General features: G+C 40.4%; 1 protein-coding gene and 1 long non-coding RNA gene across 2 annotated transcripts in view; one reads left to right on the forward strand and one right to left on the reverse strand.

Annotated features, from left to right (window-relative positions):
• Positions 1–26,748, reverse strand: LOC110071773 (uncharacterized). Its single transcript, XR_013544781.1, has 3 exons — positions 26,459–26,748; positions 17,291–17,569; positions 1–15,136 (listed from the first exon to the last, which is right to left on the reverse strand). It is a non-coding gene; the product is annotated as an uncharacterized LOC110071773 (long non-coding RNA).
• B4GALT5 (beta-1,4-galactosyltransferase 5) overlaps positions 19,702–27,083 on the forward strand; it is a 70,526-nt gene continuing 63,144 nt past the window's right edge. The window contains exon 1 of the mRNA XM_072996865.2: positions 19,702–21,259. The gene's annotated coding sequence lies outside the window, so the exon portion shown is untranslated. The remainder of the gene's footprint in view (positions 21,260–27,083) is intronic.

The raw sequence follows: 27,083 nt of genomic DNA on the forward strand, positions 1-27,083 counted from the left end.
TTTATTTTTTTGATGTTGAGCTTCAGATCATTTTTGGCACTCTCTTCTTTCACCCTCATTAAGAGGTTCTTTAATTCCTCTTCACTTTCTGCCATCAGAGCGGTGTCATCTGCATATCAGAGATTGTTGATATTTCTTCCGGTAATCTTAATTTTGGCTTGGGATTCATCCAGTCCAGCCTTTCGCATGATGTATTCTGCATATAAGTTAAATAAGCAGGGGGACAATATACAGCCTTATTGTACTCCTTTCCCAATTTTGAACCAATCAGTTGTTCCATATCCAGTTCTAACTGTTGCTTCCTGTTCCACATACAGTATAGATTTCTCAGGAGATAGATATCTAGGTCAGGCATGCTCATTTCTTTAAGAACTTGCCATAGTTTATTGTGGTCCACACAGTCAAAGGCTTTTGTGTAGTCAATGAAACAGAAGTAGATGTTTTTCTGGAACTCTCTGGCTTTCTCTATAATCCAGGGGATGTTAGCAATTTGGTCTCTAGTTCCTTTGCCCCTTCGAAATCCAGCTTGTACTTCTAGGAGTTCTTGGTCCACATACTGCTGAAGCCTACCTTGTAGGCTTTTGAGCATAACCTTGCTAGCGTGTGAAATGAGTGCAATTGTGTGGTAGTTGGAGCATTCTTTGGCACTGCCCTTCTTGGGGATTGGGATGTAGACTGATCTTTTCCAATCCTCTGGCCACTGCTGAGTTTTCCAGAAAAGGTGAGTGATTCAGAAAAGTAGGTATTGGGTGAAAGTAAGTCATGGCTGTTTTCAGAAGTGGTATATACACAGTTCCATGTGAAATGCACAAAGATTTCATTTTGTCTTAGGGAACACACACAGCCTTGTGTGACATGGGTCTATTTGCAGATTCCCCTCCTAGGCCCAGCTATTGTTTTCTGTCTCTTTTGTTGACTATGAGGACTACTCCATTCCTTCTATGGGATTCTTGCCCACAACAGTAAATATGATAATCGTCTCAATTGAATTTGCCCATTCCCATCCATTTTAGTTCACTGACACCCAGGATGTCAATGTTTATTCTTGCCATCTCCTGTTTGACCACATCCAGTTTACCAACGTTCATAGATCTTACATTCCAGGTTCCTATGCAGTGTTTTTCTTTGCAGCATCGGACTTTCCTTTCACTTCCAGGCGCATCCTCAGCTGACCGTCCTTTCGGCTTTGGCCCAACCACTTCATTAGCTCTGGAGCTACTTGTCCTTGTCCTCCGCTCTTCCTCAGTAGCATGTTGGACACCTTCCGACCTGAAGTGCTTATCTTCCAGCGTCATATCTTTTAGCCTTTTGTTTCTGTTTATGGGGTATTCTTGGCAAAGATACTGGAGTGGCTTACCAGTTCCTGCTCCAGGTGGATCGCATTTAGTCCCAACTCTCCACTATGATCTGTCCGTCTTGAGTGTCCCTGCACGCATAGCCCATAGCTTCTCTGAGTTACTCAAGCCCCTTTGCCACGACAAGGCAGCAATCCATGAAGGGGCAGCAATCCATAGTTCTCACCAAAATTTCTCACTCGTCCCTAAACTGTAATGCTGATTTGTGGGGTGCCCCCAACGCAATATGTTTATACTGCAATGACACATCAAACATTTCTCAGATTAGACATTTAGCAATTCTGTTGACATATTTTGTTACACTCAGCATTAGTGCATCTGCTTTGTGCAAAGAATGTTCCTGATTCAGGCTCTGCTGTCTCTAGGTAGGGAAAATTAATGTTCCTGCCTGGAACTCTGGAGTGTTGCTTCCAGGAAGAGATGCCAGTACTGAGCTATAGGTACCAATAATCTGTCCCAGCCTAAAGCAGCTTCCTGTATGCTTTCTACAATCCCAATCCAGATTGCGTCCCCATCCATGCTATTTGAATTAGAAAAATCATGCATGTTTGTGCCAAAGTAAAGCTTTATTTCCAATACAAATTTCATATTTATACTCATTAAGCAGATTATTCTTCATATTTCTCACCAAAAATGGTATTCAAGGCACCTAACAGTAGAATCAAATTTTGAAAAAGCAGATTAACTGAAATACAGAACAGAATAAAAAGCTTGAAAACCCAGCTCTACAAGAGTCTGTTTCCATCCCCCATAGTTGTTACTTAATGGCAATTAAGTGCATGCCATGAAGGCCATAGTCACAAGGGCCCTTACTGAATATTTGCCTGGAAAAGAACTGGTCAGTGTGGTGTTCATTTAAGCTTTTTGCATTGTCTTAGCTCTAGCTAGGTAGACTGTAGAGAGGGGGGTGGTTTTGGATCACAGTATGGAGAAGTGGCAAAAAATTGAAGCCCTTCTCCAACACACATATCTTACAGATGTACAACCATACTATTTACATTTTTAGCTGCCTTTTTGTTTGACCATAAGACATAAGTAATGTGCAGTCCTATATTTACCTAGAAATAAGTTCCAAAGAGTTCAAAGGGACCCACTGGCAAATTGTGTGGTTCTGCTTCTTATAGAACAACTGCACCTACTTTTTTACTATGGAGCTAAGCAGATAAGAGAAGGGGAACCACACAAGATACAGAACGAGTGTTCATTACTTCCCTCTATCTGCTTCTTCAAATAAGAAAAGTCAGTGCAATTGTTTTTGTATGCTGTATGCACAATTTATGCACATGTACTCAAAGAAACATCTGCTACTGTCCTAGCTGCATGATTTGATTTGACATCTGGGGGCATGGGAATGCCTTTTACTGGGGGGAAAACCCTACCTTGCACTGTCACCTGTGAGCAACTGAAGTTAGATTAAAATTGTAGAGAATAGTTTTGCCTTAGAAAACTGATGGCAAAAGGAATGAATGCTCTTTTGCACTACAGACTGCCTTAGTTGAAGAAATTGTAGACAGTCCTTATACCTCAGGTTGTTTGATTTATAAGTGATCCTTGAGTGAAGATGCAAGACCTTTCGCTTATTCTTATTTTGTTTCTTAGAGCCTTGCATGTTTTCTCAGTGCTCCTGCCATTGCTTTCTGTTGGCACCATGTGCAACAAGGACTTATCTGTGAACCTCTGGTAGAATCCATCTGCTTCTGTTGTACTCTCTCCAATTAATCATGGACCAAATGTTGACTTTGCTGATAAAACCAGCACTCATTAATGTGTGAACACAGTTCACTCTAGCATACCTTACAGAGCCAATGTTTTCAGTATTGTCTGCAAATTGTTTTTGTTACCCTGGATAAAAAAAACAAACTGTCATCTTTAGAAGAGAACGTATAAATTCCGATTTGGAAAAAAAAATGGATTGATGTGAGGGGCTGGCTGTCAAGAACATTTGATGAAATACATTGTATCTACTATACAGGCATAAATTCCGTGTGAGCCAGAATTTTAAAAAAACAACACCGATATTAACATGTAGGCATGGTTTGCAGCAACAGTGGATGAATCCCCTGCCCTGTTTCTCTTCTGATTAGCTTGTGTTTAGCTAGTCCAAGGGTCAGCTCATGTGGCTTTATTTGAAGATGTAGAAGTGGACAGCCTAGGTTGAATGCATCACTTATTTCCAATCAATTGCTGTAGATAACATTGATTAATGCATATCAGGACTCAAAATATAGCATCCACAGCCCTTGCTTGGACTAATCCAATTTTAATATGGCATGATATAAGCTTTTATAGATTGCATTCTGTTTTCGTAGGTGCTAAAGTTCAGTAACTGGCCTCCAGTGGTACAAAGAAATCAACAGAATGTTTACTCTCAACAGTCCTAATTTTTAAGAGAATGCAGCCTTTCCTACCAATATATGTAATTGCAGAGCAAGGGTCATGCGAAGACAGATTGTTCACTCTGTCTTTCTAGTGAAAGAAGAATGCAGCACAATTGCTGTTTAAACCCTACTCTGCACAACCAGCTTTTCCCATGAATTTCCATTCTGTCCTACGCACTACGCATGTCTCATGGATCAGATTTTCACAATAAAGTTCCTGGGCCTCTTATGAAAAAGCTTCCCTAGGTTTTAAGACCTTCCAGGGAGGCCTTTTTCTCATTCCCACTGCCCTCACAGCTAAGATATGCTTGCTGTAGGCACAAGAGAGGGCCATTTTTGGTGGCTGCTACCAGCCTGGTCTCCCATGGAAGGGGAAACCAGGGTGGTCCATCCCTGCTTGATCTTACACTGATAATCAAAGACCTTTCTTCCTAAGTATGTTTTTAATTAGTAAATTGCTGCTTAAGATTGGGTTTTAATAAGGAAGTTGGGTTTTAAACATCTTTTAACATGTGTTTTTAAATTGTTTTAAAGAAGTTTTATTTAGTTCTTTTAAACATATTATGTTAATAGTTTTAAAATATTGTAATTTATTGTGTTTCAATTTAATTTAATACCTCTTTTTGTTTTTAAATTCTCTGGGCCCCTGTGCTAGGAGAAAGGGAGGGAGTGAAAAAATTAAAGATCTAAAGAAAAACTACATTCTTTTTCACAAATAGAAAATGTTTCGGCTTTTGGGCCTAAAGCTCTCAAAGTACCAGGGCTAGCATGGTTAATCTCCTCAGGCAGGTTCTTAACAATCATGATTGAATCTCTGAATGCCTTCTTAGAGTTAAGATAGTTTTTCATGTTTGCCTGTTTTTAATTGTTCAGTTGTATTTTAATTAGCATATAGCTTAATTGTTTTTTAATGTCTGTGTTTTTAATTCTATTCCCTTTAATACTGTGAGCCACCTGGAGTCCCCTTATCAGAATAAAGGAGCATATGAATAAAACAAGTGAACAAACAAATAAATAATGACCATATAGACTGTAGGATTCTAGGAGCTATCCAAAAAAGCAAACATTTCCCATATCTGCCTCTTACCACTTCTCACCACGTAGAGCAAGAAGGGAGACTCTTTAGCCTTTCAAATGTTTTTAGCCCTCAGCTCCACCCAGTAGGGCCATTAGGAGTTGTCCTCCAAAACATCTGAAGGGCCAAAAGTTTCCCAACCCTATCTTAAGGATACAGAGGTAGCCCAAGATGTTTTGCTGCGTGAAGTCAAGGTCAAGATACCAAATGTGCCCCTCCCGTTTTCACATACAGAAAACGACAGGACTGACAGATAAATCTTGACATGACGTGTTTCGCCACACCCAAGCAAGCTGCTGTACAATAGTTTTAAACATTTGTATATCTTGCAGAGGGAATATTTTAGAAAACACAACAGCATTTCCTTCTCAGAAATAGGTGCTTGAATGAATCAAAGATATTTTCATTTTGCATGGCGTGACTCATGATATAGTCCTTTCTCACAGAAACTGTTTTACACCACCTCCTTTAATCTAGGGTTGGGCGGTGGGGGAGATCAAGTTTCTTGCCTGACATCTGTGAGAAGCAAAACACGGTTGCTTAATACCCCACGATATGCAGCTTAACTGTCTTAGTGGAAGTTAAGGCATCCCTGTGGACAGCAACAGTCTGAAGGGGGAATTTTCCTTTACATAAGGTAGTGACTCCCAACTTTGGGCCCTCAGAGGTTCTTGGACTAAAACTCCCCAAAGCCGGTTCAAGATTTCTAGGAGTTCTAGTCCAAGAACATTTGGGGACCCAAGATTGGGAACACCTGGCATAAGGGGACTTTCCACACAGCACCAGTGCAAGCTACTCTACTGTGTGAAGCAGGAAGAGAAACACCACAGATGGCACTCGGGCTCCTTGCCACCATATCACAATATTTAAGGAATGAGAGAGAAGGAAAGGGGCATAGTTGTATTTTGTCTTAAACATCACCGGCTCGGCAATTCTAAGTACCTGACAGGCAATATTTTGGCCCATCCTACAGTGCTAGCCTTGAAGACCTTAGGAGCCCACCATTATTGATACTCATGCCTGAGAACTGGATGTGCTAAAGAGGCAGTAATTGGAAGGAAGACACCAGTAATGGCTCTGTGCTTAGGCAGGCCCAAGTGGGCACCAGGAGCTGCTGTTCCACCAATTCCCTTGCTCAGGCACTTGAGGTAACTACCTCATCCCAGCTAATGACCAAGCCAGTCCTATCTTCATACAGCGAGGGACCCTGATTTTTTTAACAGTCCTCACTACCAATAAACAGGTACCGTACATACCAAAGATTCTTCTCTTCAGATTGCCACTTTGTACATGTAGAGGATGACAACAGAGGAAGTGGGGAGTGCTCAGCCCCCCCCATGAGTCTCCACTTCCCTGAATGTTTAGATTAATCCTGTATGAACATACATAGTTCATATGAGCTGGAAAGAAACAGAGATTTGGAAAGGGCCTCAAAGGTAATCAAGTTCAGCTGACAGGCTCAGAGCCAGATTATGATAGATAAAAAGCATAAAACATTACTGAAGCTACTGAGCTCACAGTGTGAGGTGGTTGCAGGAAATGCTGTGCAAGAGAATGAAGCCATTGCTTTAGAGAAGCTTTGCACCGCTGATGTCAGAGTCACCAGTCAGTTGTGGTTGATGAACAGAACAACTATTCTCAGCACAGCCACAAAGGTTGTGCAGTGGTTTTAAAGACTTCTGCATATGTGTTTAGGACATATACCATATTTCTAGTTGGGGCTGCACTTTATATCTATAATATAGACGATTAATTGGAGGGGGGAGGTAATCTGGTTCAGCCCCTTGGTGATACAGAAAACCCAGTACCGTAACATCCCTTAGCCTCTGCTTAAAAACCTCTAATGGTAAAGTTTGCTGTTTTCCTGAGGAGTCTATTCTAGCTGGTTTGAGTCAAACACTCATGGCATCAGGAAGTTCCACCTAATGTGTATATATTTGCATGCAGTTTGAATCTGATAGCTTGGGTTCTACCTTTTGGAGCAACAAGAAAATAAATGTGCTGCATCATATGTAGCCCTTCAGATATCTGAAGGTGCATAATGTATCACCTCTTAATTGTTTTTTTCTTAAAGTTAAACTTTCCTAAAACTTTTCTTCACTAGTGTTGATCCTCATCTTGAAAGTGACCAAATAGCATTGCAAGCCAATAGCACTGGATCCTAGAAGAATAATAATGAAGAACAATAATTAGACAGAAGAGCTACCTCAATATAAGGCTATATCTACATATGTATAGTTAAATGTTTCAGGTTCTGCTTTTGGCTGTAACATAGGGTTTCAAATGACTGTTCTAAAACAAAATGATGGTTTAAAGAATGCTCAGAATGCAATAGCTCTATTCTAGTCAATTAAAAATTCTAATAAATAAATTAGTGTGGTTCATCAATTAAGAACATAAGAACCAAACATGATCACTACAAAGCCTATTTAGTCTACAAGCATCCAGACGAGGTGCCTGCAGGATGTTCACAATCAGTGCAACAGCATGTGTGTGCATGCATTCTCCCTCCTTCCCTTACACACACACACACACACACACACACCATGCTCACCAGCAACTGTTGAGAGTGGTATGTCATATTCAGTCCTGGAAGAAGTTATGTTTATTGGAGTTTTATTTGCAACCTCAAATGCTGACTGCAGTTTGAGTGAATGGGAAGGACGTTTCTGAATTGAGGTGATTTTCTATCTATCCAGTACTAATCAATTGTTCCTTGGAGTTTTTGAAATTTAAAAAGAACTCCCCTTTCTGTTGAGTGTTTTTCTCTCTCTTTCATTGGTTGCTGGCAGTTGTTTTGTTGCTGTTGATCTGTTTGTTTGGTTGGTTGCTTGTATGTTAGGGAGGCACACATAAGAAAACAGTATACATAAGTATGTAATTTCAAGCAATTGTAAGTAAAGAAACATTTTTATTCTTTCTCCTACAAATGTCTCAGAGTGAGCTGCTGAGACTTTAAGTGCTAGTTAATTAGAAAGAGGTGGGATCCGGAGAACTTGTAGCTCTTCAGTGGATCTCAATTTCCATTGTGTTGCAAAAAGATAATTTTGCCAGAAATTCAAAATTGTGCAACAATGTTTTCACCATGACTTATAGCCTCAAACAACCTGAGCCTTCATGGATTTGTCTAGTCTCTTTTTAAATTTATCTAAATTGACAGTCATCACTGCATCTTGTGGGTGGAAATTCTACTGCTTTAACTATGAATTGTGCATGAAAGTGTTTATTTTCACCTGGCTTTTAAGTACTAGTTTACTTAATGTGTCCTGCAATTAAACTTTGACTGACCATCTCCACCCCATGCGCTTTCCATAAACTCCAAAAATATTCATTCAAAGAAGGACTGCACCAAGTTTGTCTTTTAATATCACATGTAGAATTCCCAGTCTTTTCCAATTGCTTGCCATGGTGATATGCAAGTTCTCATATATGTTTCAAATTTAGACAATCTGCAGTGGAAGCAAAATTGCCATTTGTCACTGTATCCTTGAGAGGTTGACAGTTTGGAACAGATTATAGACCCTACGGCAAGTTTCAGTTTATTTCCATGAGTGCTCACTGAAAGGCAAAGCGGCATGTTCCTTTCAAGGTAATATACTTTAATGGCCTCCAGCCTTCAAAGCTAGCTGCAAGTACAAATTGGTCTTACATAAGAACATAACTTTCCAGGGCTTAGGAAATACTGCAAGCTGTGATTTGGTGGGTGGTGGTTTTTGCTGTCCATAAGGTATGAACTATTGCCTTTTTAGTTAAATCAGGAAGAAGTTCGCTCTGAGATCCTTTATGTGTGATGTCATGCTTTCCCTAGCAAGTCCTGATGTAGGGCTTGGTCCAGGTTTCAGTTTCAGTAATTATCTATGTGTGTCTCATTCAGCAACAGAAACAACTGAAATCACAAAAGGTATTGTGGAAATCTTGTGCCTGGTGTGTCTAAAGAAGTGGACTGCAATCCACAAAAGCTTAAAGGTAAAGGTAAAGGTTACCCTTGACAATTTTTGTCCAGTCGTGTTTGACTCTAGGGGGCGGTGCTCATCCCCGTTTCCAAGCCATAGAGCCAGCGTTTGTCCAAAGACAACCTTCCGTGGTCACATGGCCAGTGCGACTTAGACACGGAACACTGTTACCTTCCCACCGAAGTGGTCCCTATTTATCTACTTGCATTTGCATGCTTTCGAACCGCTAGGTTGGCAGGAGCTGGGACAAGTGACGGGCGCTCACTCCGTCGCGTGGATTCGATCTTACGACTGCTTTGTCTTCTGACCCTGCAGCACAGGCTTCTGCGGTTTAGCCCGCAGTGTCACCACGTCCCTTTCCACAAAAGCTTACACTGAAATAAATGTGTTAATTTTAAAGGTGCCATAGTACACTTGTTTTGTTTTTGGAGTGGAGGGGCATGTCTGAACATTTGCAGGCATGTCTCTGTGTTTCTGTGAGTGAATTCCCACCATCTTGTTTCACAAACATACTCAAAAGAGAGAGAGAGAGAGAGAGAGAGCACTTGCTATTCTTGAGAATGCTGCCAAAACTTTGAACAGATATCCTGCAAGCAGAATCAGCCAGCACATGCCTGTTTTCCATGCTGTTACTCACACTTTGGCTTTCCATGTGTAAAATGTTTCTTTCGTCAGTTCCCAGAAATTCACACCCAGCATGGCAGTGGTGGTGATAGTGATGGCATCCTAGGGGTTGTCATCTAGAAAGGGAAGATTCCCCATCTCTTTGCTGACATACATACCATTCACAGGCTTAAGCCTCTGATGAGGGAGAACACAACAAGCCTGTGAATGTCATCTATACCAGCCAAGAGATGGGGAATCTTCCCTTTCTAGATGACCACCCCTAGGATACCATAGCCTGCACCATTACTGCCATGCTGGGTGTGAAATTCTGGAAGCCGACAAAGAAATATTTCCCCTCTCTGTTACAGCAAGTACTAAGATGCTAGAAAGCCCGGCTATGTAAAAAAAAGAAAAGAAAAGAAAGAAATGTATACTCATACACACTGAGGTAAAACTATTGTTTTAAAACATGTTTGTGCTGGGGTAGGCATTGTCTTCTCCATTATTGTGATTTTTTTAAAAATTGCATTTCTCTCTCATGTTTCCTTCAAGGAGCTTAAAGCAGCACATCTGATCTTCATCCCTATTTTCATCCTGACAGCAACCGTGTGAGGTAGATTAGGCTGAGGAAAAAGTGACTGGCTTTTTCAGTGAGGTTCACAGCTTGACGGGAATTTGGACCCAGAACTGTTTCATCCTAGCCCAGCACTTCCACCATAACCCAGCACTCAAACCACTATGTCTCAATAACATTTATCCCAACATATTGTATTTCTGCAACCAATCTGTACGAGGAAAAGGTTTACAAACCTTCATGCCATCTAGACCTGTGACCATTTGGAGAAGCAACAGGAGCAGCAAAGAATCTCAAGGTGAGCCATGCCAGTTCTAACCATGATGCAATAGATTTTGAGTGGTGCCACAAGCAGATATTCATTTACGGTCTGAGTCTACAGCTGAACATTTTGCTTTCATTTCATCTCCTGATGTACAATTTGCACTTGTTAATTTTCTAAGGCATCATGTGAAGCAGAGATGTTTGCCAAAACAGCATTATTTTGCATAAGCATAGAGCCTTGGCCCAATGTTGCTTGCCTTGATTGTCTAAAAAAATTGCATGCAAGCAGTTCTTCCCTTGCCCACTCCCTCAAAACTGTCCACTCCATCAACATCTACATCATAAGCAATTAACTTTTGCCTCTGTTAATGTGTCCCTGAAAAGATTATTATGCACCCTATTGCCAACATTTGAATGCAGCCAAATAAATTATTAGCAGAAGCAACTCGGCTCCAAAGGGTTGTGCTCCAGATGAGGTATAAATCACTGGCAACTAAAACTGCAGCAGCAACAGCTGTGCTCAGACTAGAAGATATGCCTCTCTGGCTAAAAATGTACCTTCTTGCATTTTGTGCTTACTCATAATTGTTCATTTAAAGCTTCTAGAGTGGGAGATAAGGAGAGGGAAAGAACAGCAACAACTTGCAAAAGCAAGCATTTTGTTATACTGTAGGTCCTGAACTGCTGGCTGTATAATTGGGATGCAGTGATTCTTTAGCGGAGCGGGGGGGGGAACCCAAAATCATTTGAGTTAAAAACAATAATTTTAAAACTCCTAAGTATGCAATCCTGTCTCCAAGAGTCTGAGGAAAAGCCTCCCTGATTACAGTGGGTTTCAATTCTATGCACATTTATTCCCAAATAAGTCATAAAGGTAGGTTACTTGTGCCTCTCCAGAAAAGAGGACACCAATTTATGTAATACGTGTGCTAATTTAAATCTACAGATGTGCATTGTGCAGCTTAAATAAAAGTACATTTTTTTCATGGTGACAGTTTACAGTCCAGGTGATAACTGTTCATTGACAGCTCTGCTTTTTTTAATGGCTCCTTGTCTTTCAAACAGGCTTAGCTTATAATACATGTATAACTCAAAGGCATGCCAGCTAAAGTGGATTTGGGATGGGCAGAAGCCTTTTATTGCCCTTAGGCCATAGATAGCTCATTGGGTGGGCAGGCAGGTGGATCTCAAGACATCTGCAGGCACAGTTGCTGTGCTAGCTAAGATCAGCCAGCAAAGAAGCCAAAAAGGGAGCAAAGAAGGGTGAGAAAAAGGCTGCATTATGCCCGATCCAAGTATCTTCCAGACCAGGGAATTTTGTCAGCATGAGGTTAGGCCAAGGAGAGGATAACCCTAAGTAATTTCCAACATCCTTCAGAACAGAGGGGATACAGCCCAGCTTAACTAGTCTAGCATCAGTTCATCTGTCCCTCTCCCATCTTGGCTATTTAGGACTGCACCCTTAGACTGAACAGACTCAAACAAAGGATAATTTCAAATAGAGGACTTTTCTCTATCAGTCCTACAAATCAAAGACTGTCCTCTATAAAAATGGAACATAAGGGTATTCAAAAGTCCCAGGGGATTTAGTGGGACTTTGTTTTGACAAGCCATCCTGCCTATAGTTTATGCAACATTTTCTCCTTGAAATACCAATTTTAGAAAAAGAGTTAATGTCTGTAATTAGTGGAATTGCCTTCAGTAGGAGATGGGGTTGGGAACCATCCTTCTTATCCTTCCACCAGCAGACAAAGACCATTCTCTTCAATTAAGTATATGGCCACTGATCAGGCTGCAGAGGGACTTTTTTACAGGGGTGCTTCTGTTTCTTTCTAACTTTTTAATCTATATACTGGGGTATTTTTAATTTTTAAATCAAGTCAAGTTCAATTGTATTTTAATATTCCTAGATGTTTAATTGCATTTTTAATATTTTAATTTACCTATCCATCCTCACTATCACCACTGTTTTGTAAGCCACCTTATGTCCTCCAATTGGGGGAAAAAGCAGATTATAAATGAAATAAAAGAACTAAATAAGAAAATTTGAAAATAAAGATGGTATGGAAAGCTTGGAATTCATGGATTAGAACTAGTGATATTACATGTAGGCATAACATACTGATTTTGAGCAATAATGAAAGGTAACCATAACAACATTGTGTTTTTTTTTAAAAAAATAGTTATGTGCCATCAAGTAAAAACTGACTTATAACAACCCTGACAGGGTTATTAAGGCAAGTATGGTATTTAAGGAGCGGTTTTTCCCGTTCTACTGTCTCAGTGAGTTTCCATGGCTGAGCCAGGAATCTAACTTTGTTCTCCAGAGTCCTTGTCTGTTACTCTATCCACTACACCACACTGCTTTAAAAATAGGTTAGCAATATTCATTTTTTAAAAAATTGCTGTGCTAGTTCAGAAATGTCCTTGTTACTTTTTCCAGTTCACTTTGAAGGGGGATAGAATAATATGTCATTATGTATATATGTATATGTAATTATTCTATCTTTAGGGGGTTTTACCTCACCCCAATAAGATGTAAAAATGCAGATTTTTTGTTGTAATCCCTTCAGTCTCTAGTAGAACAAAAAAATGCAAGTTAACAATTTTTTTAAGTATGAGTTAATACTACAAAGTCAGGAAACAATGGAAATAACTATCAATATTAATATTCAGGGCATTCAGCATTGTATAGTGGATTGAATGAAGAAATAGGACTCTGGAGACCAGGGTTTGAATTACTGCTCAGCCATAGAAGCTTACTGGTGGGGGAGGGCACTAGTAAAACCACTCCTTAAATATCTCACCTCAAAAACTCTATTAGGGTCACTACAAGTCAAATATAACTTGGCAGCACATAATATACACATTATATTTATGGCTTTATTTTATTTTTTGCCTTTATGCCAGTTTTATAATTTAAAGGCAAGGTGTCAGCAAGGATGTATGCAACATTTTCTGACTTTTCTGAATCAATCAGTCCACTAAGAAGTCTCACATTGAAATGTTTCAAAGAATTTCTCTTTTTATTTTGCCTCTTACACGTTTCTTGAGCTGAAGAGCAAATTGCATTCCTAAGGGAGCCATCCTCAAAAACAGAGGTCATCATTCCTTTGGAATCATTCCTTTTCATCTGTATTCATTTCCCCTTATGATATCAGAGTGTTCATCTCGGGGACTCCAAACATGCCAGGAAAAAGAATGTTGCTAAGGAGAAGCAAATTATCTTAGGTGCAGAAGGCACCAGACACAGCAGGAGACTCCACTTTCTGTAAATTTCCCAGGGGGAGAAAGCCTCTATAAACAGCTAAGTAAAAGATAAAAGGAAAGGGGCACATTGTCACTGATTAAGCCTTTCCCAAATCCTTTAAACAAAGACTTCTTTGCATATGCCTTTTGTCAAGGTGTCTTTCAGGAAGCAATTAGGGAAATGAAATAGGTAGAGCTCAGCTTAGCAGTATCACCCATGGACTGGTTGCTGATTACCCCCTCACTAAGTATCAGGGGGCATAATGTGCAGTATGAAGGTCAGTGCAAATTCCACAAAGTAAAAGAGCAGAGGATCAAGCCTGTGTACAGTGGTGCCTCGCTAGACAGTTACCCCGCATGACAGTTTTTTCGCTAGACGTTGACTCTTTGCGATCGCTATAGCGATTCGCAAAACAGTGATTCCTATGGGGGAATTTCGCTGGACAATGTTTGGTCCCTGATTCACAAACCGATTTTCGCTAGACTACGATTTTGACAGCTTCCTCTGCACTCGCGAAACAGGTGCTTTTGGGACCTAAGCTTTGCAAGACAGCGATTTAAACAGCTGATTGGCGGTTCGCAAAGCAGCTTTCCTATGGCTGATCTTCGCTAGACAATGACGATTCTTCCCCATTGGAACGCATGAAACAGGTTTCAATTCATTTAAATGGGGAAATGCTTTTCGCTAGACAATGATTTCACTAAACAGCAATTTCAGTGGAACGGATTATCATTGTCTAGCGAGGCACCACTTTACTCCCATCTAGGAGGATCAGGCCATCCTTTGCTATTTGGCTAGGACCCAAATATATGCTGTCCCAGCAGTAGTGATTGGAGCTGAAAGGGAAAGCCAGAGGATTTGTTCTGGTTCAGAAGGACCAGGGAAGGAAAGTCTTGTGCTACTAATCTGGCTACTTGTTTGCAGAGTAGCTCAGAAGAATAATCAGCCCTCTCCTCATCTTATGTTTTCATATACACCTTATTAGAAGCCGCCCAGAGTGGTCAACCAGACCAGATGGGCGGGATATAAATCAAATAAATAAATAAATAAATAAATCTGTGCTTAAAGTAGAAATCCACAGCCGGTTGGGCAATTCATTCTTATTTTGTTCCCTTCCTCTTTTCCTGCAATGACACTTCAAGGCAACGCCCAAATATTTAAAATTTAACTGAACTGAAGAATAGGTTGATGTGGTAAGTTTCCGTACTATTGTACTTGATTCTCTGCTGGTGAGTAATGTGTGATCTGATCACCCTTTCTAGCCAGTCTAGCAAAGGGACAATGTCCTAACTGCCTAAAATAACAGCTTACACTGTATCTATGTAACAAGTAACATGCTTTATTTGTTCTGATAACATTTTGCTGTTTTGTTCCCTATAAAGCTCATTTTCCAAGTCACATAACTCCTATTTTTACAATGTTGCAAAAATAAACACAAAAACACCACACCCTTTTTATCTTCAAAGCCCTCCATGGCCTTGTCTCTCCTTTTCTCCACATGTGCTTATCCTTGTACATCTCTGCCGATAACCTTTTGTTTCTCCAGTTCAGGTATCTTCCACCATATGAAGGCTTCCTGTTCCCTCAAATTCCCAGTCCTTTCTCCATTGCTGTTCCTTCCACATGGAACAACATCCAAATTTAGGATGGCCATGAGCTCTGTTTTACAGAAGATAGCCTTCTGGTGGAAGAAAGTACATCCAGTTAGCTCTGGTGTAAGGTACAGAACCATTAAGAAGAAAAGGCAAGTGCCTTGAGATGTATTAATTGGGTAGCAGGCCAGCAGAGAACTTACTAGCCATTTTGGTACCTGGGGCAATCAGCACCTTCTCCCATCCACTCCACCCTAACAAATGGATGTGAGTCACCCCCAAGGAAAAAAAAGGAGAGAAAATGGTTACCCTCAACAGCAACAACTAAAGAACAAGTTTCATAATAGTGAATTGGATGAGGAGATGCTGCCGTTTATTTTCTTAATACTAATTAGTAATTTAACCTCTAAAATGTCATGCCCTGGGGCAACACCTCATTTGTGCCACCCTAATTGTGGCTCTCTAAAAGGGACGTGGTGGTGCTGCGGGTTAAACTGCTGAAGCCTCTGTGCTGCAAGGTCAGAAGACCTGCAGTCGTAAAATTTATTTATTTATTTTATTTATTTATTGTATTTATACCCCGCCTATCTGGTCATTTCAACCACTCTAGGCGGCTAGAGTCCACGCGACGGAGTGAGCCCCCATCCCTTGTCCCAACTCCCGCCAACCTAGCAGTTCGAAAGCATGCAAAATGCAAAAATGCGAGTAGATAAACAGGTACCACCTCGGTGGAAAGGTAAACGGCGTTCCGTGTCTAGTCACACAGGCCACATGAGAACGGACAAAAGCTGTCTGTGGACAAAAGCTAGCTCTGTGGGTTGGAAACGGAGATGAGCACTACCCCCTAGAGTTGGACACGACTGGACAAATGGCCAAGGGGAACCTTTACCTAATTGTGGCTCTCTAGATCAGAGATAAGAAAAGTTGCTTTTCGAGATGCCAAAGTTCCAGAGCCAATGTGGCCAGTGCATGGCTGACTATTGTATTCTTGAAGTTGCATACCAAAAAAGTCATGTTTCCCACTTCTGGAGTAGACGACGATACAGTCATATAGGTCACCTAGTTATAGTCTTCCTCAGTAGATATAAGATTTCTACTGAAATTGTAATTTTTGTAGCTAGGAGCCAACAGAGTACAGTACTGAACTTGATGGAACTGCTTTTGTCAGCAGAAGCAAAAGGAGGTGGGCTCCTTCCCTTCTCTGCAGGCCCAATGGACTCCCAAAACTTGCTCTGGACAGCTGTTGTTTTTTTTTAGATTGTCTGTGTGTGTTAGGGAGAAACAGGAGAAGAAGAAATTACCATCGCCACTGCTAACAGAACATTGGATTTCAGCCATTATTTCTTAATCTACATATATAAGTGAATATATGCAAATATTATACAAATCTATATCCACTTTTCAGGTCATGAGTGTCTTGGGTTTGGGCAATGAATAAGTGGCCTGAATGATGATGTGCTGGTACCTCTCTTGCATCTGTAAAGCCCTAACTTGTATTTCACATGTAGCCTTTGTCACAGCTATTAGGTAAAGGTAAGGGTTCCCTTTGACATTTAGTCCAGTCATGTCTGACTTGAGGGTGCAGTGGTCATCCCCATCTCCAAGCTGTAGAGCCAGCGTTTGTCTGTAGACAGTTTCCATGGTCACGTGGCCAGCGAGACTAGACATGGAGCACCCTTACCTTCCCACCAAGGTGGTACCTATTTATCTACTCACATTTGCATGCTTTCAAACTGCTAGGTTGGCAAGAGCTGGGACAAGCGATGGGGACTCACTCCGGTGCATGGATTCGATCTTACGACTGCTGGTCTTATGACCTTGCAGCACCACCACGTCCCCATCACAGCTATTACATGGGGAACAAACATCCCCTTATCTTCAAAACAGAGAACAAGGTGGATACTGTCCCACTGATAAAAAGTGGCACTTGCCTTGTTCCCTAGTTTTGGGGATACCATCCAGTTATCCTGACGTTGGGAGGGACTCCAGTAGGTTGCTCCTGTGTGCCTTCCCTGCCCCCATATCTTGAAGCCCTCAACATAATGTTAGGAAGAACTTCCTAAGAATGAGGCCAGTGGAATAGAAACATCAGAATGTGTTGGACTTCACTGACATTTCTAAAACTGTAGTTGGATGGCCACCTGTCCAGGATGTTTTAGATGTGGACTTCCTACTTCCTCAGGGGGTTGAACTGGATGCCCTTCAATTATTTTAACACCCTGCGACTTGAGCACAAAGCTTACCAGGTCTGGAGTACCACTGTGGCTCACAGGTCCTTGAGGCCTTCACATTCACCAAAATTGGCACTCATGGCTCCAGAATAGGGGATTGCTCCTTTTCTTTGCATCAGTTCCTTTTTTTAACCGCAGGAACAGTTTCAGTAATATAACACACTCAACACTGTAGGCCCAGTTCAGTTTACCACTTAGCTTACTGTTCTGCAAAAGTGTGCACCACTTTTGTGGGTCACTTTAAGACTTGTGCTCCACTTCTGCTGGAGAGACGTTCCTCATTGATGTTATCTGTTTAACAAGGCAATAAAATGCATTCAATGTTTGTGCAGGGCTATTAGATCTAGTCAGTGTTAGCTACCTCCTCAACACAATAAAACAAGGCTATTAAGCAATTATGTTCTCTTGAGTTTGACAAGACTCTTGACTATCTCATAATCAAGGATTTAGAGGAAGATGCCCAGACTATATAGGCTTTGAGCACACTTCTCTCTTACCCTTCTACAGGACCTGGAAAAGGTACTTTTTGGACTATAACTTCCAGAATCTATGGACCATTTGGCTTGAGATTCTAGGCATCATAGTCCAAATAAGTATCTTCTCTCGACTCTGCAGAGCATACATAACACAATGGGATATCCTTACCATGAGAAATTCTGTCTCTATTCTAAATTGTTTTATTTAAAAAATGCTAAGAATCAGTGTTACCCAAAATATTTGACACCCAGGTTTGTATAATTATCTACTAGAATTAAAAACGCAAGGTGAAATAGTTAAAGAATGTATGATAAAATGGGCCCAATATTAACTTAAAGTCATGGTCACAAATATCGGAAGGGCCAACAAAAGCAATTAATTACAAAGAAAATATATAAAAGATGTTCTATATACTGTAGATGATATATTACACTTGGAAAATTATTGAAAATATATCAAAGTATCTCTAACAGATGTTGGAGATGCAAATCAAAAGAAGGTAGCTTTTATCATATATGGTGGACTTGTAGGGAAGCTAAGAGCTTTTGGAAACTAGTCCATAAGTTTTTACAAAAAATGTCATCCTCTATAATTCCATATGAACCTAAACTGTTTTTGTTGAATATAATGCCAAACTTGATTGAAAAAGAAAAATGATATTTGATCATACATGTAACTACATCAGCAAGAATTTAATATGCCAAAATACTGGAAAAAAGAGGAGATTCCAACAACTCAGGAGTTAATAGAATTTTTTTTTTGAAGCAGCAGAGATGGATATTTTAACTGAAGTATTAAATGACAAAGAAACTGCTGAGTCTATAAAAAAGTGGGAACTTTTGTATAATTGGATGAGAGATGAGAACACGAATGGATTAAATTATGAGAAAGAAAATATAAGATATAATTTTAGATTTTAAAGAGTTAGGAAAAAATGTAAGATAAGTGTGAAGTATGCTTAGTAAGAAAACATATCGACAAATGCAATAACGAAATACACTGTTCTCTATCACATTCTGCATTTTTTATTTACCCCAATACCCTGATCCAAATCCCCTTCCCTATAATCTTCCCTTACCTAATGGGAAATGAATAAAAAAATAAATATTTTACACCCAGGCAAAGTAATCAGTGGTGCCATCCACTTCCAAAGCCAACATGTACAGTATCTATGCCAGTCAAATTATTTTGGCACCTGTGGCGGAAAATCTCACAAGAACTTCTACACCTTCCCAGCAGTCAAAATATGATAATCAGAAACTAAATATGTATCTATTGCCTTTTCATGACACACCCAGTACTTGATACCTGGCCTGCTGGGAATCCCATCCTGAGTTTTGCACTTCCCCCCCTATAAATGTCAAACGTGGAAGAAATTGTTTGTGGAGTGTAATATGGAAAAGGGATTTCACATGGCAAAGCAATATTTTCCCCCATTCATTTTAATTTTGAACCCTGCACATAAACAGGCTCCAGATTTAAACTCTGACAATAACTCTTTCACAGAAACTAAGGATGAGCAGCTTCTGAGGATCTGGTGGATATTTTGCCCACCCAAACTTGGAAGTCCACGCACACCTCACACCTCCTGCCCTTCTCAAAAAGAAATCCATCACTCCCATGTTTAAAACAATTATTTTAAAGGCGTTTTCTTGCAAACTCATAACCATGGCTTCCTGTGTTGAGTTAACCCATCTCTTAGTATTCCTCTTTTCCTGTTGCTTTAAATTTTTCCCAAAATTATCTTCTTTTCCAGTTACTCCTCTATTCTCATTATGTGCTCAAAGTATGGTGGGCTCAGGGCTCAATCAGTTGGTCATTTGTCCTGCTGTTTGGTCTGTTGCAGAGATGCAGTAGTTCACTCTTTTTCCCAGATATCGCATGACATCCCCAGAGTGGTCTTACTCACACCTTTCTAAGTCTGTCTGGGCTCTCTCTCTCTCTCTCTCTCTCTCTCTCTCTCTGTGTGTGTGTGTGTGTGTGTGTGTGTGTGTGTGTGTGTGTGTGTGTGTGTGTGTGAGAGAGAGAGAGAGAGAGAGAGAGAGAGAGAGAGAGAGAGAGAGAGAGAGAGAGCAGGTAGAATAACTCTGTTTTGGTCCATTTCCAGCATTTGTGATCACTAGGAATGGTATACAAGTGAGCCTTCCAGCTGTCAAAGTTCCTTCCAACTGGACTTTCCAATTTCATGAAGCATGTTAATAAACAAGAAACTGCAGTTTCTTGACTAGTTCTTTAAGAGAAACCAAAAAATGTTGTTCTCTCTCTCTCATTTTTGAAGTGATGCAATGCCTCAGTGATTGTCTACTAGACTCTTAAAAGAAATTTCATTTCCTCTGCCCCTCCACCTACAACCAGAGGAAGTGTACAATTTGCTAATATCCAGAAGTAGCTCACTTTTTAAGCCACTCCATAATACCAGAAGGAGCCAGACAAAATAGGGTCAACTGAACTCCAATATGCTATTTGAATGCAAGGATCACACCCTATGTCATATCATACCTCTGGGAACCATGGTCCAAAAATACAAATTTGCACAACTATGGCATTAAAGATGCAGGTTTGAAAAAAATGTAGATAGAAAATGCTGGTTGTGAGTGTTGAGAATTATCAAGATGACATCAGGTATGGAATTTAACTCTTTCCTTTCCTGCTTTTATCTTGATTAAAAGCCCTCCTTAGAAATGTTATGGTATAGTTTAAGGACAGAGATTTTCTTTAGAACAAGAGAGGATGTTGCTCACCCAAAGATTGCTGTGATTGAGGCCATCCTCATTACTTCTTTCCAATGAATAACATTTCCATTTTTCAAAATGTTGACATTTAACATTAGATCTGGCTTGGCCCTCCTGAGGTGTCACATAATTCTGCTATCTTAAAATAGAGAAGATTCTACTGATGCACAGAAAGAATGATGTAAAGTTCCTGCACTTCTCATAGTTCTTTTTGCACATCAGATGCATAGTGCAGCAGAAATTAAATGCTAGCAATAACATGCAGAGTACAAAGGACTTCAAAATGGCAGGGAAATTTGTTGATCTCTGCTTGTATTAATATTCTCCTCCACTTGCTTCATCTCTCTGAAAACTATGGATTGTCTGCCTTTCCACTTGCCCATCTCCCCCTTGTCTTCCTGTATTCCTGTCTCAACTCAAACTATTATTATGTGCATTTATATAAGGTATTGCATTTCCCACCTACCATTAAACTTTCCTCCATCCACTCCTGCATGCACTTCTTCCCTGCCTACTACTTCCTTTAAAGGTATATTCTCTGAGTTGCTGCAGGAGCCTGACAATGTTTTTCAGAGATTTCTGGAACTGCTATGCAGAAGAACTATGGCAACATACATAAAGGAGTTTGGAAAGGTTACTCTTTGAACTACAAGCTCTAGTCTTGACAGATAACTTTTCCACACAGCTATGATCCAAAGAAAGAGGAAATGAAACAAAAAAATTAACACTGCTGGTTGGAGTTTTGGTGCTTGATGTTTTGTCACCTGTGGCAGTAAGTAACCTACTAAAGGTAGTTCTGTTTCCTTAGCATTGAAAAACCATATACAGTATATTTCCCTGTGTTTTAATCCAATCACATTCCGTTCCTATTTATATTGCCATTTCCAATGCCATTTAATTTGACACAAACAGGAATTAAGAAATGTCAATACTGAAGAACAAAATGGGAGAATGGTTCAATCTACCATGACAGTCTGTCATGGGAAAATGTGGTTTGACCTTCTGAATGGTTGTTGTGGGTTTTTTGGAGCTCCTTGGCAGTGTTCTGAAGGTTGTTCTTCCTGATGTTTCACCAGTCTCTGTGGCCGGCATCTTCAGAGTGCTGTCCTCTGAAGATGCCAGCCACAGAGATTGGCAAAACGTTAGGAAGAACAACCTTCAGAACACGGCCAAAGAGCCCGAAAAACCCACAACAACCATCAGATCCCAGCCATGAAAGCCTTCGCAAATACATTGACCTTCTGAATATTTGCAGTTTATCAGATCAGGTTTTCCCAGGTCAGTTGCACTGCCATCCAGATTTCAATTTGCATCAGTCATCAGGGAGAGGCAGAGAGTTAGTTTGCAGAGAACTCCAACAGCAGAAGCCTCCTTAATCTGCTAACAGGGTGTTAATTGGGAATATCCAACTCTTTTTAAAAGCATTTTCCTAGGTGCCCTAGCAATAGTGTGTTCTAGCACTGAATTGAAACCTTTTTTTAAAAAAAAGAAACTGTGTGGAGACAAGTCACACTCCGTTTGACACCCCCACCCCCACAGGTGCTGCTTTGCATCTGTCAAATCAGGCAGTCACACTGGACAGAGAAAGCAAATGAAGGCATTGTAAATCCAATAAGAAGAATTTCAAACCATCTCTGCTGGCTGAACAAAAAAGATGATTCCTTGTTCAAAAAAAGATAATTCTACAATGAGCTTCCCTGCATTAAGTTTATATTCTATAGTCACTGGGTTTTAAAGTAAATTTGCATGGGATTATGGCTTTCACCCTGAACTCAGCCTAAGGTACATACAGCTGCTGGTATTTGAATCGCTAGCTGTTAGCAGCCCAGCACGTGTATCCTTTCTCCTGTGTTCTTTTTCTGAGTAACTCCTTACCCTAAAGTGACATTAAGCAAAAGTTCCCCTTGACATTTAGTACGGTCGTGTCTGATTCTAGGGCGCAGTGCTCATCCCTGTTTCCAAGCCATAGAGCCAGTGTTTGTCCGTAGATAGTTTCCATGATCACGTGGCCAGCGCGACTAAACATGGAGCGTTGTTACCTTCCCACTGAGGTGGTATCTATTTATCTATTCTCATTTTTACATGCTTTCAAACTGCAAGGTTGGCAGGAGCTGGGACAAGTGACAGGAGCTCACTCCATCATGTAGGTTTGATCTTACGACTGCTGGTCTTCTGACCTTGCAGCACAGAGGCTTATATCATGTGAAACCCACATGAATATATTCAGGAGATTGGGTGTTTCCTGTGGTCAGGGTGTTTTTTGTTATGGGTGTTTTGTTGTGATGGGGGGGGAGTTGATCAGTCACTGTGATTAATGGGTGATATGGTGTGCATGCTCCTCGATTTAGCACTGCAAGAAAAACCAAATGAGACAACCTTGGTTTGTCAGCAGTGATAGTGGCAAGAAGCATGTGTCCATCTATTGTCTTTCACCACACAGTAATTGCTATAGCAGCAGTAGTAATAGGAGTGAAACCCACATGAATAACAAATAATTTCTCCCAGATAAGGCACACCAAATGCTTTGAACACTTGAGAGTGCTATCCAGTTATTAAGCAGAATATCTGACATCCAGAGCTAAAAATGCTGCAACTCCCCTTTTCACCTTGTATAGGTGTCAAAGGATTATTAACAGGTTGAAATGCACCACCCCTTGAGCTTCCCAGTTTTGCAAAGCTAATACTCAGAAAAAGTCTTGAGAATATTTTTGATTCAACCTATTGGTAGAGGAAGCATAATCAGGCATATTTGTTCTCTCCTTGCACTGCTTATCTGTGTGAGCTGCTCCATCTCTGCACTGTGTATTGTAGCTGCAGACTTTGGTTCCCACTGAATGTTTATGTCCAAAAATTTGAGATGGGGTCCCTGTGAGAGATCTAGGAAAATGTCTATTAGACAGGTGTTACCATGTATAATTTAAAAGACTCCTCTATTGTTTCTTTTCTTTGTTTACTTAAAATATTTATCCCACCACTTACCAGAGTTAGTTCCAGGGCAATTTTTGAGCTTACCATTACATTGCAAGGTAGCTGAGAACGCTGCATTTGTTTTTACCTTCTGTTATGCATGTCTTAATCATTCTTGTTACTTCCCCAGCTGCACCCATTTTTTTTATCTGAACAAGATATTCCATGACATCTTCCCTCAGCCTTTAACTGATATGTAGGAAGCTGGCTGAATAGCTCAATTCTTTAAGTATTTGAAACTGGGAGTTAGATTTCCCCATTGTGCCTCTTGGCCTTGGGCAAGCTGCACAGTCTGGGGGTGGCACCCCAGAAGAAGGGAATGATAAACCACTTCGGAGTATTCTCTACCTAGAAAACTGTGAAAAGGCTGGCCATTAATAAGAATTGGCTTGATGTCATGTGATTGTAATTCTTATTTAATTGGCATACTCTATCATTTTTATATGTTGTAGGTTTGTATCAGTTGTTTAAGATGGTTTCAAATGTATTGATCGTTCTAACAAAAATAGAAGTGGAAAAGTAGAACTAAAATTTAGAAGAAAATTGTTCTAGTGGTTTTTCTGGGTTTTTCGGGCTCTTTGGCGTGTTCTGAAGGTTGTTCTTCCTGACGTTTCTGTGCTGTCCTCTGATGGTGCCGGCCACAGAGACTGGCGAAACATCAGGAAGAACAACCTTCAAAACATGGCCAAAGAGCCCGAAAAACCCACAACAACAATTAGATCCCAGCCGTGAAAGCCTTCGTGAATACATTGTTCTAGTTTTGAAAATATATTGGGTCGGACACAGATTTGGAATAACATTACAGAAAATTGAATGCAGACTTCCAAAAATAGCAAGGAGAGACAAGAGGGTCTTCTTAAATGAACAGTGCACAGAAATAGAGGAAAAGAATAGAAGGGGAAAAACCAGAGACCTGTTCAAGAAAATTGGAGATGTTAAAGGAACTTTTTGTGCAAAGATGAACATGATAAAGGACAAAAATGGTAGGGACCTTACAGAAGCAGAAGACATCAAGAAGAGGCAGCAAGAATACACAGAGGAATTATACCAGAAAGATTTGGATGTCTCAGACAACCCAGATAGTGTGGTTGCTGACCTTGAGCCAAACATCCTGGAGAGTGAAGTCATGCGGGCCTTGAAAAGCATGGCTAACAACAAGGCCAGTGGAGGTGATGGCCCTGAAAAAAAAAATCTACTTCTGCTTCATTGACTACACAAACTATGGCAAGTTCTTAAAGAAATGGGTATGCCTGACCACCCTATCTATTTCCTGAGAAATCTATACGTGGGACAGGAAGCAACAGCAGAATACTGTACATCATGAGAAAGGCTGGACTGGATGAATCCCAAACTGGAATTAAGATTGCTGAAAGAAATATCAACAGCTTCTGATATGCAGATGATACCACTCTGATAGCAGAAAGTGAGGAAGACTTAAAGAACCTCTTAATGAGGGTGAAAGAGGAGAGCTTAAAAAATTGAGGCTCAACATAAAAAACCCTAAGATCATGACCACTGGTCCCATCACCTCCTGGCAAATAGAAGGGGAAGATATGGAGGCAGTGACAGATTTACTTTCTTGGGCTCCATAATCACTACAGATGGTGACAGCGCCACAAAATTAAAAGACACCTGCTTCTTTGGAGGAAAGCAATGACAGGTTGCTGTCCTCTGAAGATGCCGGCCACAGACTGGCGAAATGTTAGGAAGAACACGGCCAAAAAGCCCGAAAAACCCTCAACAACCAAAAGCAATGACAAACTTAGACAACATCTTAAAAAGCAGAGACATCGCCTTGCTGACAAAGGTCTCCATAGTCAAAGCTGTGTTTTTTTCCATTTGCGATGTATGGAAGTGAGAGCTGGACATAAGGAAGGCTGACCACCAAAGAATTGATGCTTTTGAACTGTGGTGCTGGAGGAGACTCTTGAGAGTCTCCTGGACTGCAAGGAGATCAAAACTAACCATTCTGAAGGAAATCAACTCTTGAGTGCTCACTGGAAGGACAGATCCTGAAGCTGAGGCTTCCATATTTTGGCTATCTCACGAGAAATCTCCCTGGAAAAGACCCTGATGTTGGGAAAGTGGAAAGGCAAGAGGAGAAGGGGACAACAGAGGACCAGATGGTTGGACAGTGTCATTGAAGCTACCAGCATGAATTTGACCAAACTCTGGGAGATTATGGTCTGTCATTGAACAACCCACAACTTGAAGGCATCTGCATAACAATTCAAGCATCAAGGCTCCAAAAATGTAGGTCCACCATTGGGGGAAGGTACTGAACTCTTAGGAATGAGGTGTTGAGCCAATGTTTAAAGACCCCCCCCCCGACAGTCTGATAATTTTGTTTTTCTTATTTCTTTAGAAGGCCATTTTGTAGAGGGTCTCCCTTCATTTTTCCACTTTTGGGGGGTTGTGTTTGCATCCATCTGACCACTACAATGTCTCAGAATGCTACGACTAAGTATTGTAGATGAAGCAAAATGCTGGCCAACACACTTGTGTTTTTAGCTCCTTGTAATGGCAATGTCAACCAACCAACCAAATCTTTTGGAGGAGAGAGAAAAGGGGGAAAATCAAAAGTTTTCTTACAATCACTACTAATATTGAAGAGAAACTAAAAACAAAGAAGTCTATAACATTGTGGCAACTTAAAGACTCATTTAAAACATTTAATGTGAGCTTTTGCGGATCAAATCCACTTCTTTATTGTCAGAAAAAGTGAACTGGATCTGCTATTTATACAGTAATAGTAGTTTTTCTTTGAGGTGCCACGATGTTTTTGTCTTAATTTTTATTTTTCGTTTGTTTTTGGCCTGATCTGCTAGCAGAGACGAACACAGCTACCTCTTCTAAAACTGCTAATAAATAAACCTGGGCTGTGGAACACCCTTCCAACCGAAATTCGGCTGGCACCCTCGCTGGATGTTTTTAAAAGTCAGTTAAAAACTTGGCTATTCAAGCAGGCCTTCCCTCCAGTCAATTAAGTGATTTTCATCCTTACCTTTTTCTTTTCTTTTCCCTTATGATATGCCATCTTGGTAATGTCTTGTTTGTAAGTAATTGCTATAATTGTAATTTTAATTGTAATTTTTAAGATGTTATATATATTACTGTGTTTTATTTGTAAGCAGCCCCGAGTAGACATTGTCTAGAGGGGCGGGGTAAAAATCAATCAATCAATCAATCAATCAATCAATCAACCAATCAATCAAACAAACAAACAAACAAACAAATGTACTAAGAAACTTCCTCTGGAGAAATTGGGTGGAATTCTTGCCCAAATACGTTCCAACAGTTAGTTAGTTAGTTAGTTAGTTAGTTAGTTAGTTAGTTAGTTAGTTAGTTAGTTAGTTAGTTAGTTAGTTAGTTAGTTAGTTATTGGACTTATATACCGCCCCATAGCGCTACAAGCACTCTCCGGGCGGTTTACAATTTTTTAATTATACAGGCTACACATTGCCTGTAGTCATCAAAGTTAGTCATCAAAGGTCAGGATGCTCTCAGAGATTTGGGAAGGCAGTGGAGATGGGAGGGAGAGAGGGAAGAAGGAAGGAGCGAGAAATTTGCAGAGGATCCCTAGTCTGGAGAGCAGAGCGGGTGTTGTGTTTTTACTGCCGTGAGAGCGG

The sequence above is a fragment of the Pogona vitticeps genome, chromosome 4 (genome assembly GCF_051106095.1).
Source record: "Pogona vitticeps strain Pit_001003342236 chromosome 4, PviZW2.1, whole genome shotgun sequence".
Lineage (NCBI taxonomy): Eukaryota > Metazoa > Chordata > Lepidosauria > Squamata > Agamidae > Pogona > Pogona vitticeps.